General features: G+C 40.5%; 1 long non-coding RNA gene across 1 annotated transcript in view; it reads right to left on the bottom strand.

Annotated features, from left to right (window-relative positions):
- The window catches only part of LOC110397835, a 28429-nt gene that overhangs the window by 3368 nt on the left and 12496 nt on the right, over positions 1-12565 (bottom strand). The window contains exons 2-3 of the long non-coding RNA XR_002438002.1: positions 9656-9833; positions 2551-2626 (exon numbers count right to left, since the gene is read on the bottom strand). This is a non-coding gene — a long non-coding RNA (uncharacterized LOC110397835). The remainder of the gene's footprint in view (positions 1-2550; positions 2627-9655; positions 9834-12565) is intronic.

Genomic DNA, 12565 nt, shown 5'->3' on the forward strand with positions numbered 1-12565 from the left:
AGCCAGTTTGCTCCTAGCTAAAATCAATTAAAGCTGGTAAAGATACGTTTCTATGGTCAGGTCTCAAGTACAGACAGCTGTATTTATAGCACAGTGGATGCTGGCAAATCCTCCAGCATGGATGGAGTTGTACTAGCTAAATTGTTTTTCTGTGCAGCTCATAGAGGGGCTAAGTAGGTGGTTTTATTATTCTGGGATAAATCCAGCTGCGTCAGTATGCTTGCACTCCCAATTTGCTCCGTTTCTGCTATCATAGCCTTGATTTCCCAGCCCCAAAGAAACATACACTATCCCATGGAGTGTAAAGGCAATGCAGCGTAAGCTTGCTTGTCACCACCACACCCTGCTGCTCATTCCCATTTTTGCGGCTTTGCAAGGAACTGGGTCATGGAAATGATCCAAACCAGAAATAATTTGGGGTGCGAATGAGGGGAAATCCAAAAACACAAAGACCAGCATGTTCTTTTCAACCAGATCACTTCCTTACACCACACAAAGCAGAGGGCACTGCACAGCGTGAGAATGAGAATCCCTGCCAAAGCGGTCGGTGACTTTTAAAGTGGTAAGTCCTTCCACCACAGACACCAGTGTGCTTCAGCTTCTAGCTGAATGACTCCACTGCCCACACAGCACACGTGCCAGAATTGTTGCACAGTGACTTGGCCTTCTGAAGCCTACAGGAGCAAAAAATTCTGAAGTCTGCAGGGGCACTGACAGGCACTCCTCACTGTTTAGAAACTCCAGAACAACTTCTCTGACAAGCACAAGCAACTCCCTCGGTTAGTTTAGAACTGGCAGAGAGAGGCAGGTACAGCATACAATGTGATTATAAATGTACGGTGCAAACTGCTTTCTCTACTAGAGCAGTTGACATCCTCCAGGCATTCAGATTTGTGTAAACCAGCACTGCAGCTACCAAAACAGAATCAAGAATGCTGTTCTGCTGCCCTCCTACCCCCAGCTATTCCTCTGGTCTTATGCTGGCACAATTCCTGCTTGGCCGTGTGGTGAAGCAGATTGGGAAACTGATCAAGCTGAGAACTAGCCTAGGATTTTGGCAGCACATGGATGTTATTACTTCTAAGAGGACCACCCTGCCTACGGAACCAGCGGGCAGCAGAGAGCCAGGGTGGCCCAGCAGATGGAAGGCAGGCCAGTGGGGTCTCATTCAGGAGCAGCCAACTTCTTGCTTTCATCCAAGCTACTCGGAGACTCAGTTGTGAATAAGGAGCTCCAGTGAGACTCATGGCATTTCTGAACTGTGCAAATAAAGTGCCTGGAAGTGCACAGAGCACAAAACTTGTAAAAGCAGCCCACAATGAAATGCAGTACAAGAGATCTGGGAATGAGAGCTGGGAGGCAACTTATTTATTTTCCTGAAGCATGAAGTCTCCCATCTGTATTCATTAATATCATCTGCAATTTGTTCCCCCCAGCACTGCAGGTAAGTCCTGTCTAGTTAGGAAATGGGCACAGATAGGGAAAGTCAGATTTGCTCACTTTGATAAAACAGAATTGGGGCCATTACATAAAGGCATGCTAGAAGCTGAAAGACTTGCTACGTACATGAAGATGGCATTTAAGAGTAAGCTGTTGCTATTGGCTAAATTCATTAAGCCACTCATTTTATAAAGAAATTAAGAGGCTATATTTTGTTCGGTAAAATAAGCATTATGAACCACAAACTGAATCATTTGTCAGATGTGTTCGCTTTTGGCATTTAATAAAAATCCACATGGAATATTCGTTGCTACGTGCATCAGGCCTGGACAGGAGGGCAAGTGAAGTTTGGAAGAAAAACTGTTAGCCCCTTGGAGAGAGCATGTACAACTTGGTGAAGGCTAAGGAAAAAAAGAAGTACAATACACAAAAAATAAAAAATATACAGGCTTGTGAAAATATAGATGGTGAAGCAAAGCCAAAGAAATGGCCACAGCAGAAGAGAAACCGAGGATATGGACATGCGAGCTTCTTTGTTTTTCTTAATGAGACAAAGATTGTCTCAATTTCTAGCGCTGAAGAAGCAGTGACCTTTGGTGGAGGAGGGCAACTTCATGTGGGGCATTTTGGGTGGAGAGGGAGGCTGGTTCCCAAACACCTCATTCACAGAGGCAGTCACTGCACGAGGAGGCCTAGGGCTGCCCAGCACCTCACGCATCTGCAGTAGCCAGCAGTAGGCAATCACCATGCCCTGGGGCTGCCTCCAAGCAGAGAGAGCAGTGGGCAGACAAAGGAGGGTGGCTGCCAGCCAGGAATCACCAGCAGCTGCCAGGCTGCCCTCACTGGTGCGTGCTCCTTGCTGCCATCCTATGCTGACTTCCAAAACCAGAAAGCATGACAGTCACTGAGAGAACAGGTTGTTGACAAGGGCAGGTGTAGCCTGGCAAGCTCAGTCAGCACCAGCGGACCCCTTCATCTGGTCATAGCCTAGCCAAGCTCCAAGGAGGGCAACAAGTAGCAGAAGCTCATTTTTTTGTTCATGTGGGTACAGGGAGACAGACCTTATTTTACATGTCTGTGTGTCTAGCTGTAGGCTATCTAAGCACTTACCTCAGACAGAAGGGGAGGAGTAGTAGCTCTCCCCCATTCCAAAAATCCTCATCTCCACAGAGAAACAGGCTGAAGTCTGTAATAACATGTAAGTCATGGTAAACAATTTGGTGGAAGTGAGCTATTTTTCCCATGTTCAGACAGAGCAATTTAAAAAAAGATCAAATTCTTCTAATTACTATGGAAACAATAATTTCCTGCAGGCACTGCGTACATACGCTGTTAGGAAAACCAGTTTTCACCACAGCTGGCTAATCATTTTATGTCAGTTAACTTACTTCTGTTCCCCCCCTCCCCATGCTTATTTTCTTGGAGAAAAATATTGTGATCCTTTATGTTCTCCCAGTATAATAGCCATTCCTATCAATGGAAGAGCTAAAATTGCTACCACTCAGGAAGAAAGGAATGTAAATGAGGAATACCAATTAACCTCTTTACAATTAAGAATATCTCTATCTATTATAGTGCCCATTAGTGATACTCTAGTTAATGGTCTGTCAACATTTCCATTAGACCTTTTCCCCCTGCTCCCACACAGAACTAAATCCTAGCTAATCACCTTGAATATACCTCTATGGATTTGCACAATAGACACACACAGCTCAAATTAAGCAAAATACAGATTCTCCGTTATCTTAAGCCATTACATTCTCTTAAGTACCTGTTTTCTAATGTATCATTCTAAATACTCTGTACTCCAAATACACTAAATAATTTTACACAATGATTCTCTTACACCACTCTCCAATGTTACAACTACATCACGTAGCTGAATAACACAACTGCAAAGATTTGTCCTAAATATACACTGTGAAAGTTGTAAGGTGAAGCTGTGTTCACAGCAGATTCCTTTTGTCTACTACAGTTAATATACTTTGCATTCCATATATATTTTTTTAAACCACTAGATGTGAGACAGTGAGTTACATTTGGTGCCATGTACTATAATACCTAGAAATGACAGGGTTAACTAAGGACAAAGCATCAGTCTCAGTAGCTTAAGATCCCCTGGCATCCTTATGGTCAAACCACATTCTCCACACTACTGTAGTTTTTTGTGTGTCAAATTCATTACAAATGTATCACATTCATATATATTTCATTTGATAGTCCTTTCAACTCTCAAAATATACTTACGCATTTTATAGTGTGCTCATCATCAACTGTCCTCAGTTAAAGTGCTGGCTTACCAGGGAGAGTAAGCGCCCTGCAACCAACACCCAGATGGAAAAGGAGAGGTGTCCAACATGAATCCTAGGCTACAGTTTAACCCTTATTTTCACCACCAGATTTCTCAGTAAATTTGCAATGGTACTGCTGGTTACCTACATGCAGCTTGGCACCATTTTGAGCACTGAGCTTCCACACAGCAGATTACATATGCTACATTTTCCTGGCTTATTTATGATCTTGAAATAGAGGATCAACAGCTCTTATGCAAGCTAATTAAATGCATGTACACAGACTACCCCTCAGAAACAAAAGCTGTAGTATGCTCAGGCTTTTGTTTGGGACTGCTGTTTGCAAACTCTAATTAAAGCAACTGAAAATGACTCATTTTATGTATTAGCTGACAAAATACTGGTCAGAGAAAAAGCTGGTTTTGTTTGTTTGTTTTTTTAAAAATAGTCTTTAGCCATACAAATCAATGCCACCATATGCATAAATGCTAGAAATACTGCTTTCTGGCAGCCCTGCAGGGATGTCCTTAGTTTTAAAGACTAGTTGAAATCACCCCTCCTTGAATTCCTGGGGCTACTCCAGTCAATATTTTAAGTCAGAAATATACAAGTATTTGCAATATCAGGCCAAATACCCACTTTACTCACTGTATTTAAGAATTTCCTTATTTGTGACGTATCTTCAACATTAGTGTTTCTATTACCTTAACTACTGAGTACATATTAAACTAATCTCATCCAAGGAAGAAAGAATGACAGTACAATGGAAGTTACTGCTCACATTCTCCAGTGAGTGAAAGTGTTACTTGCGACAGGACTCTCAATGGAAAATGTCTGGCACCTCTTCAGGCAAGCCACAGAACTACACCTTTCTGCAAAATAATCATCAGGCAGTACCTATTATTTTGTCCAGACATGCCAAGAAAACAAATTATGATTTTTCTCCTAAGTTTAGGAGAATACTCAGCATTAAACAATCTCAAACATTACACATAACATTGTTTATGAATCAGAACTCTAGATTTAATAATGAGTTTTATATTGCAATTCTTTTAAGAAAATGTAGTGAATGGGAGAAAAGGAAATAGAGCATCCTTTTCTGCCCTGAGTTTACACATTAAAGGCCAGTTTCTGTTTTATTTTCTGAAAATAATTCAAAGCAAAAAACATGACCAGCCAAAAAAGCATTTAATTAAAATCCCAAACAATTCCACTTAGGATGCACCAACTTAAGCGAGGCCCAAGAAGCCAGGATAACTTATTGAGAAGGACAAAATCGGGTCCAAGGGACATTTTTCACCTTAAAGATGGTGGCTGTAGATAAATGGGCAGAATTTACAGGCATTTCTGAGCTTTTATTTCAGGTACTTTTAGGTCTTTTGGACCACTAACGGATCAAAAATGATGATTAAATAATCAGCACAGCCCAAAAATTGAAGAGTGACTTGTAGACCTTTTATTATCTAGATTAAACATTCAAAATCTTTTCAAAGCAGACTTAATCGTATGTCTCTAACTACAAATCTACATAGATCAGTTCTGATTCAACACTCACAGTATGCTTTTCTGCTATGAAATTTCCCCCTAACTTACACATTTTGAGGGAACGTTAATGGCTATGTGTTTTTCCTTCATTATCAGGAGAATTTTACATTACTCCTATTTCAAGGCTTTCCGGTGACCAACAAGAAATTTAAACAAATTGATGTTTTCCTAGAATTTTCTTTTGGAAGAAAAAAGAACATAAGAATAATGAACAAAAATACCACAAGAAGAGACCAATGGCATAGCTCTCACAAAGGTTCCAGTATGTAGTCCTCCTGTATTTCAGTTAAACATGCAGCCAAAATTAAGAATGCCTTCCTGGGTGTGTAAAATTCAGAAGCCCTTACCATATTGAAAGCTATGCAAACAGGGTGGCAGCAGGCACACAATCTGTTATTTTCTTTTGCCTTTACATATATATATAAAGGTGAAAAATGTGTACTATAGAATTCCTCTTTCACAGTCTCCTTGAAACAACATAATTCTTTCCCACCCAGCATGCTTATTCCCAAATTATTTACTATTTGCTTTTCCCTTTAGAGTTATTTAGATAATTAGGTGGCTAGGGCAAGACAAAAACAGAACTTGGTTCAGGATGTACTGAATTCAAGGCACTGTCACTGAGATGGCCATGCTGGGAGTTGGAGTACACATTCTCATCTTGGTGCATGAGAAGAGCAGAACTGCAGTTCTGCACTTCACACTATACTACTGCAGGCAGTTACAGCTGTCAGGGGAATATATCTGTCAGCAAACGTCACTGCTTATGTTATCCATCCAAATGGATAGATCTCTCTGGGAAATCAACAGTACATGTTCTTCTATGATGGTGATGTCACTACAAGCCCATTTCCCAAGGTGCTACTAGAAGGAATTAAGGCTACTTCCATAAGTTCTGCTGCAGTGGGTTTTTAGATGCATCAAGTTTTTTTTTCTACAATCACTTGAATAATTACACTGTAGGTCTCCAACATAACACAGATGGAGCCTGTGAAGAGCTGGTATTGTTTAAAGGCTCAGTGGCACAGAATTCAGTTGATTCCATGCACACGTTAAGAAAAGGATATGCGTGATCAAAAGCAACTGCAGGTTCATTTTATTATTTAAGTTTCATCCCAACTTTGAGTCCCTTGGTTAACATTCGCTATAATTCCTTTGGCCTGATGTTGTGAATACTGCTGAAGAGTTGCTCAGAGATGTTCTAACAAAGCATTCTTACGTCAGAAAATACAAGTTCATTAAGCTGAAAGGTTTTTCAGGCAATATGAAACAGCAGCAGAAACCTGCCAGACTGGTGGCAAGCAACAGAGGAACTCAGATCCTTGAAACATCAGCTTTAGGGTTCATGACAAATTATCAGGCACTCTCCCACACAACGTAAGTGGCTCCATCAAAGCTTCCGTCTGTTCTATTACAAAGATCACCAGAAACCTCCTGGGCCACTACATAGCCATAGAGGGTAAACTTGGCAGTTGGACCAAAGCATACCCTCAATCTCTTTGCATGTTCTAAAGAATAAGGATGCAACACTAATCCAATTCCTTGCTAAAACTGGCAGCAAGAGGATGAAGTAGAGTTAGAATGCTCGTGCAGTATTCTGCACAACTGATCAGTGTTGTGTTAGATCCTTCAAACAGCTCAGGGAAACTTTCCAAGTGATTACATCCTCCTCTACATAAGACTACACTGTTGGATTTGGTCCTCTGCATCTGATCTTTAACTTGTTCTTTCCTGAGAATATCTCTGCTTTGCCTCGCTTGTCCATGTTGACAAGAATTCAAATCTAATGCCTCCATGTTCTTCTCTCACTGATAATTGGTCCACACAAACTTGAGCAAACTTGTTGCTTCAGCATAATATGAAAAGTTTCTAATAGGATTTTTACTTCCTGCTTGCTAAAAACAAGGCTATTTTGTGAGCCTTAGCTGCCAAACACCACAGGCATCAAACTCCTCACAGCAGTGTGCTCCACTGAAAGCAATGGAGAAACACCCCTGTAAAACAAGCATATACACAGGAAGAACATGTCCACTGAGTTTTATATCACTAATATGTTTCTATCACATAGGAAAAGAGCTAAGAAAGCTGCACAGAGAATCTCCAGATCTGTGTGATTGCCTGCTCACTGTTCACTGAGCTTTGTTTCTCTATTTATTACAAACTTACAGTACACATGAACTCAAGCCAACATCTAGGAAGAAATTAAAAGGAAGCCACTTGTGATGTTGTCACATCTGAATTCACACTGCTCAAAATTGGCACGTCCAAGAAAAATACATGAGTCTTCCCCTCTCCTTCCTTTATCCCCACAAGTCTGTAAGTTGAAGTGCACTGGAAATCTCAAATAGATAACTTCTTAATCCTCAGCAAAAAGAGGCCTTGAAGTTTCTCATTTCCATAATTTAAGCAGAAATCTAAGGACTGTTCTTTGGTGGGATTTTTTTTCTTAATCATTTGTGTGAGTCATAAATAGGATATGAAATAATAAAGGGTGACATGAACTCTATTCCAGAACAGCACTCCAGAATGAGAGTTGCGTTACTGCTTATCTTTTGCTTCTAATTATTCATCTATTTCATGCCTCTTCATTGCCAAGATAGTTTAACATTTCTGATGCTTCATACTTTACTGAGGTTTAATTGCAGATAGCTTCAAGAGTGGAGGAAAAAACAATAAAGACATGGGCTAAGGGATTTTTGTTTAAACAGTAGATGCTGTTGCTATACAATTTAAAACAAGGTAACTCAGGGGGTGGCACAGGACTGGAAACAGTCAAGGATGCTTCTTGATCTCAAGCTGATGAAGGTCAGGGTGACAAAGGTTAACAGAACTAGCACAGATTTTGTGTCCAGCTCCCAGTTACGTTATAGAGATCTCATTATAAAGAAAGCACACGTGCTTTGAAATAGACTTACTTGCACACTTAAATAAGACAGAGTCACAGAATACATTTCCTTCTGCTGAAGTGGAAGGGTTTTTATGAACAAACGCAAATAAGAGGATTCCTCAAAAATTGGTCTTAAGAAATGAAGATAGCAATTATGTCTCTATCTAGATTAAAGCTGAGAAATTGAAATTAACTGAAAATGAAATGACAGATTCATATAGAAATACTACCAACCAACTCAGGAAAGCCTCCTTCATTATAGAGTATGATGTAATAAAGTACTGGCCACTTACAAAGCAATATGTGCAATGATATTCTGATGCTGGTGTTTGACATGGAGTTACCACCACATTCTGTCATAGAATTAGAGTAAACAGATTATTGTTACTGGCCCAAATCAAAGGATACGGAGCAATGACTCACCTGAGGAGTACAAAAATCCTTCCCTGCTATGGACTTCCCATTAAGTTTGCTTCTCTCTCTCTGCATGTCTTCACACACATTTAGCAATTTTGCAAGAAACCTTAATACATTTTTCACTCCCCTATTCCTCCTTTAGCAAGGACCCAGAACAGCATCTGACATAGCTGTAATATATAACTGCTCTAAAAATATATTGTTGTAGGCAGCAACAATGACAGTGAAGACCTGATGGAAAGCCACCAGTCCAGCCCCCGCCACATCTCATTTCTGATCACGCCTTCCTCGCTCTCTCCATCAACAGGAGCAAGGTACAGAGAGCTGCACCCCCTCACAGACTTCCTTAAATAGACACAGTGACTTGCCAAAACAGTACTCTAACTGTCTCACATGTCACAAGAGTGCATAGCACTCTTGAGAAGATGGGCCAAAAACAAGGGTGGTAAGGAAACCCAAGAGAACGTGCAGAGGGCCATGCAGCAGTAATCTACACAGTTTTAATTTACACCGTATAATTTTCTCTCCACATTCTGTGCCACAAGTATTATCATTTTAGTCTTTTAAACTTACTTATTATTCTCAAGGCTGGAAGAAGTGAACGATTTCTCACAGTAGCAAAGTACATCTGCAAGCAGGTCCAGGTGGTATACAAAACCAAGAGCTCACGATTTCAGAGATCAGGAAAAACATAAGCAGATCTGACTGCAATGAACTGTAATCTCTTCAGCTTCCTGATCAACTCACAGAAAAACAGACCATGCACATATTTTTCCCTTCCATTTTCATTAAGGGTCTTTTGAACCAGAACGTGTGAAGGAAAAGGCAAGTTCTGTTTGGGCGCCATTCACAAAACAGGATCTCTCATATACCCACTTTCCAAAATTGCATTTTTTGCAGCAGTGATTGATGCTATCCTAGTCTTCAATCACTGCCTTCCAATGCCTATTGACTATTAAAACAAGGCGACACAGGAAAAATTAAAATGAATTTTTTTCCACCAAACCAAGAGTTTCACAATGCAGAAACAATACAACAGTTGCCTTTTATATGCCAGATGAAAAATGTTGGATACCTGCAGGGAATTATGTAGACTGCTCCAGGAGTTGGCTGACTCCTATGGAAGAACTGGGTTTTCACATGTCTTCACTATGCTCTGCAGTTGGTGGTGTTGTCTGCTTATTTACACACACGCTTTCCTGAGCTGTTGCTCACTTTGCACAACATGGTACCAAGCAACAAGGACTCCATACCTACAGATGAAGTTGAAGAATTTTCAGTATGAGCAGAACCATAGGCAACATCAGTGTTATTATTAGGAAACACTGCAACGCATTCAAAAGATTGCTGATATCCCTGTCCACATGCAAAGCTTAATCAAAAAATTAAATAGGAATTACCAGACTGAGGTACCAATACAGAAAACCTCATTTCTCCTCCTGTCCAAAGCAACCCCTATCACTTTAGGGTGTGATATGTGGCCAAAGCTCGACCTTGTGTCTTTGATTTGGGACTTGAATCAATATGCACAAATATTTACTTAAGCACATTTTCACTCAACTTTGATCTACTAAAACATGCAAAACAAGTTCAAAGTTACCAGTGCAAAAGCAATAGAGAAAAAAGTCTGGCTCATAAACAAAGGACTACAGCTAAGTGTATTTAAGGCACATATGTATAGCTGAATATTTTATTTTCATTTCAGATGCCAATATTGAGCCATCTGGCTTTCCTTGAGGCATTTCTTTTTTTCTTGTTGGGTTTTTTTTTTTTTTTTTGAGATTCTTCAATAGCTACGCATTAAAAAGAAAAAAGGAAAACCAAGTTCTTTAGTTTGAACCACTGCAGGCTACCAACCACCTCAGCATTGTTAAACCCACGTGAAACAGAGTATTAAGAAAGTTTCTATTTTCTAAAACAGTTCTTTATTGTCTAAAACATTCATCCCCTCTTTATCCCACTAAACACTAGTCCTAATGGCCATATGGCTGGACATTTATAATTAACAGCTTTATCAAAATAAATTCACTGCTTTGAATTTTTAATAGGTTTTTCCATTAAAAGTCCTCAATGAAGGGTAAAAAAAAAAAAAAAAAAAAAGAAAAGCTCTTTCTAAAATAATAACAGAGCAATATGAATTTTCAGAGGTGCCCGCAGGCAGGAAGCAGTAGGCTGCATGTGATCTTGGCCAATCACGCTGAACAAGTGCAGCGTACCTGCACAGAAACTTCAGCAGAAAGCAGAGAAAGTGCTGGATGAATGAAAAAAAGTCCCAGGTAATGAGCAAACCGTGGACATACTGCTTGTAAGGCACCAGGAATCTGCTAGTTTGAATCAGCCTTGGAGACATCTGCCCCCAAATATTAGTTTGCTCTCAAACAAACAACACGGCATTGAAAGCCTTCCGCTTTTATATGACTTTACAATCTAACCTTGCCTATTAAGGGTGCTTTTTATTTTTTATATAATGTGGAAGGCAGAGAACTGCAGCCATTTCTGCAGCCTTCCAACATCAGCACAGTACTAGAAGTTGCTAGTGAGGCACTGCACATTAGCACTGCCTCATCATGGCAGGGGCTCTGTTTTCTCCATCCATTCTGCCTCGTTCTGTGCTGTACTAACAACCAAATTCTTGTTAGATTTCCATATCCACTCATTACTTCCTTTCCTTGTTTATATAAATTACCAGGGCTTGTTATTTGTCAGGATCCATATCTGTGAATTTAATGGAACTGCACTTCTCAAAATCACCCACACTGTCAACAGCTCTAATTTGTTTATGTCAAATCAGTCTTTTTTTTCCCCATTTACCCTTCTGTTTCATACCATTTATATTAGCTTGTCAGCTGGGATTTTATTTATTTATTTGCTTTGGAAGGATTGCTTCTGTGAAACCCTGATGGCAGAAGAACTGCACAGCTCAAGGGACAAGAAATAAGATATAAATGCTTTCAACACTAAGCTGCTACATCCCATTTGGTCCTGGTCAGAAGCAACAGAAGCTGTGGACCATTTTTGCATTTACTATAAAAACAGACACGGGCTGCTTTTTTATTATTTTTTCCTCCTCTTTGCAGACTGCTCTTTCTTACTATTTTACTAGCCAGCACGCTATGACATGCTGAAGAAACATTAAGCTTGTTAGTGCAAATTCAGGCACATACAGATATTCCAAACATCAGCGCTGTAAGAATGGAGAAGTGTGCTAGGTCCCCCACCTCCACCAACCATCTAAGCACTAGGACTGCATCTCTGTTCTCAGAAAGGTATCAGGCTAGAAAATACAAATATTCTTCCTGTATTTCCATACAGAACTTGGCCAAGAGGTTACAAGTACTGAGATATAGGAGCAGGTATGAACATATACTCAGAAGGAATGAAGACCATTGCTCATACACACGCTTATTTGCTTTTCAGTGTCATGCAAGGTCATTGCTGACAGTGCCTTCCCTGTGCTTGATGCTGCAGATACCCAAAGCAAAGAGAGAGCCACAGCTTACACTGATCATTAAGGAATGACTGATATAATCAAGAGCAGTGCAGTAGAAGCCACCCCATGTCAAGTTTGGTGAACACGTAAAGGGTGAAATTTTGTCCAGACTCCATGTGGGGTTCAGCACATAGTGAAGGCAAACATTTAATTAAACAGTTTGGAAAGGATTGACGGGGAAGGGAAAACAACGGCTCCCTGACTCTTAAAGACAAAGTATTCACCAAGAAGGTGCTTCTCGTGATTGTGCAGCATTCAGTAAATCAGATAAAGCAGCCCAACTCAAGCCATGCTTGTGAAGGCAGCTTTGTCTGTAATGCTTCCCCTGCTCTGCAGAGAGGCAGAAACAAACGTGCTCCTCTCAACGCTTCCCACTCCTATGCTGCAGCCTTCCCGGCAGCACAGCCCCTGCAGCAGGGCTCTGCAGGCAGGCTCAGAGCAGCTCCTGCTGTTCTCCACCCAGTTTTGTGCTGCACCAATTTAATCAAGCAGCAA

The sequence above is a fragment of the Numida meleagris genome, chromosome 4 (genome assembly GCF_002078875.1).
Source record: "Numida meleagris isolate 19003 breed g44 Domestic line chromosome 4, NumMel1.0, whole genome shotgun sequence".
Lineage (NCBI taxonomy): Eukaryota > Metazoa > Chordata > Aves > Galliformes > Numididae > Numida > Numida meleagris.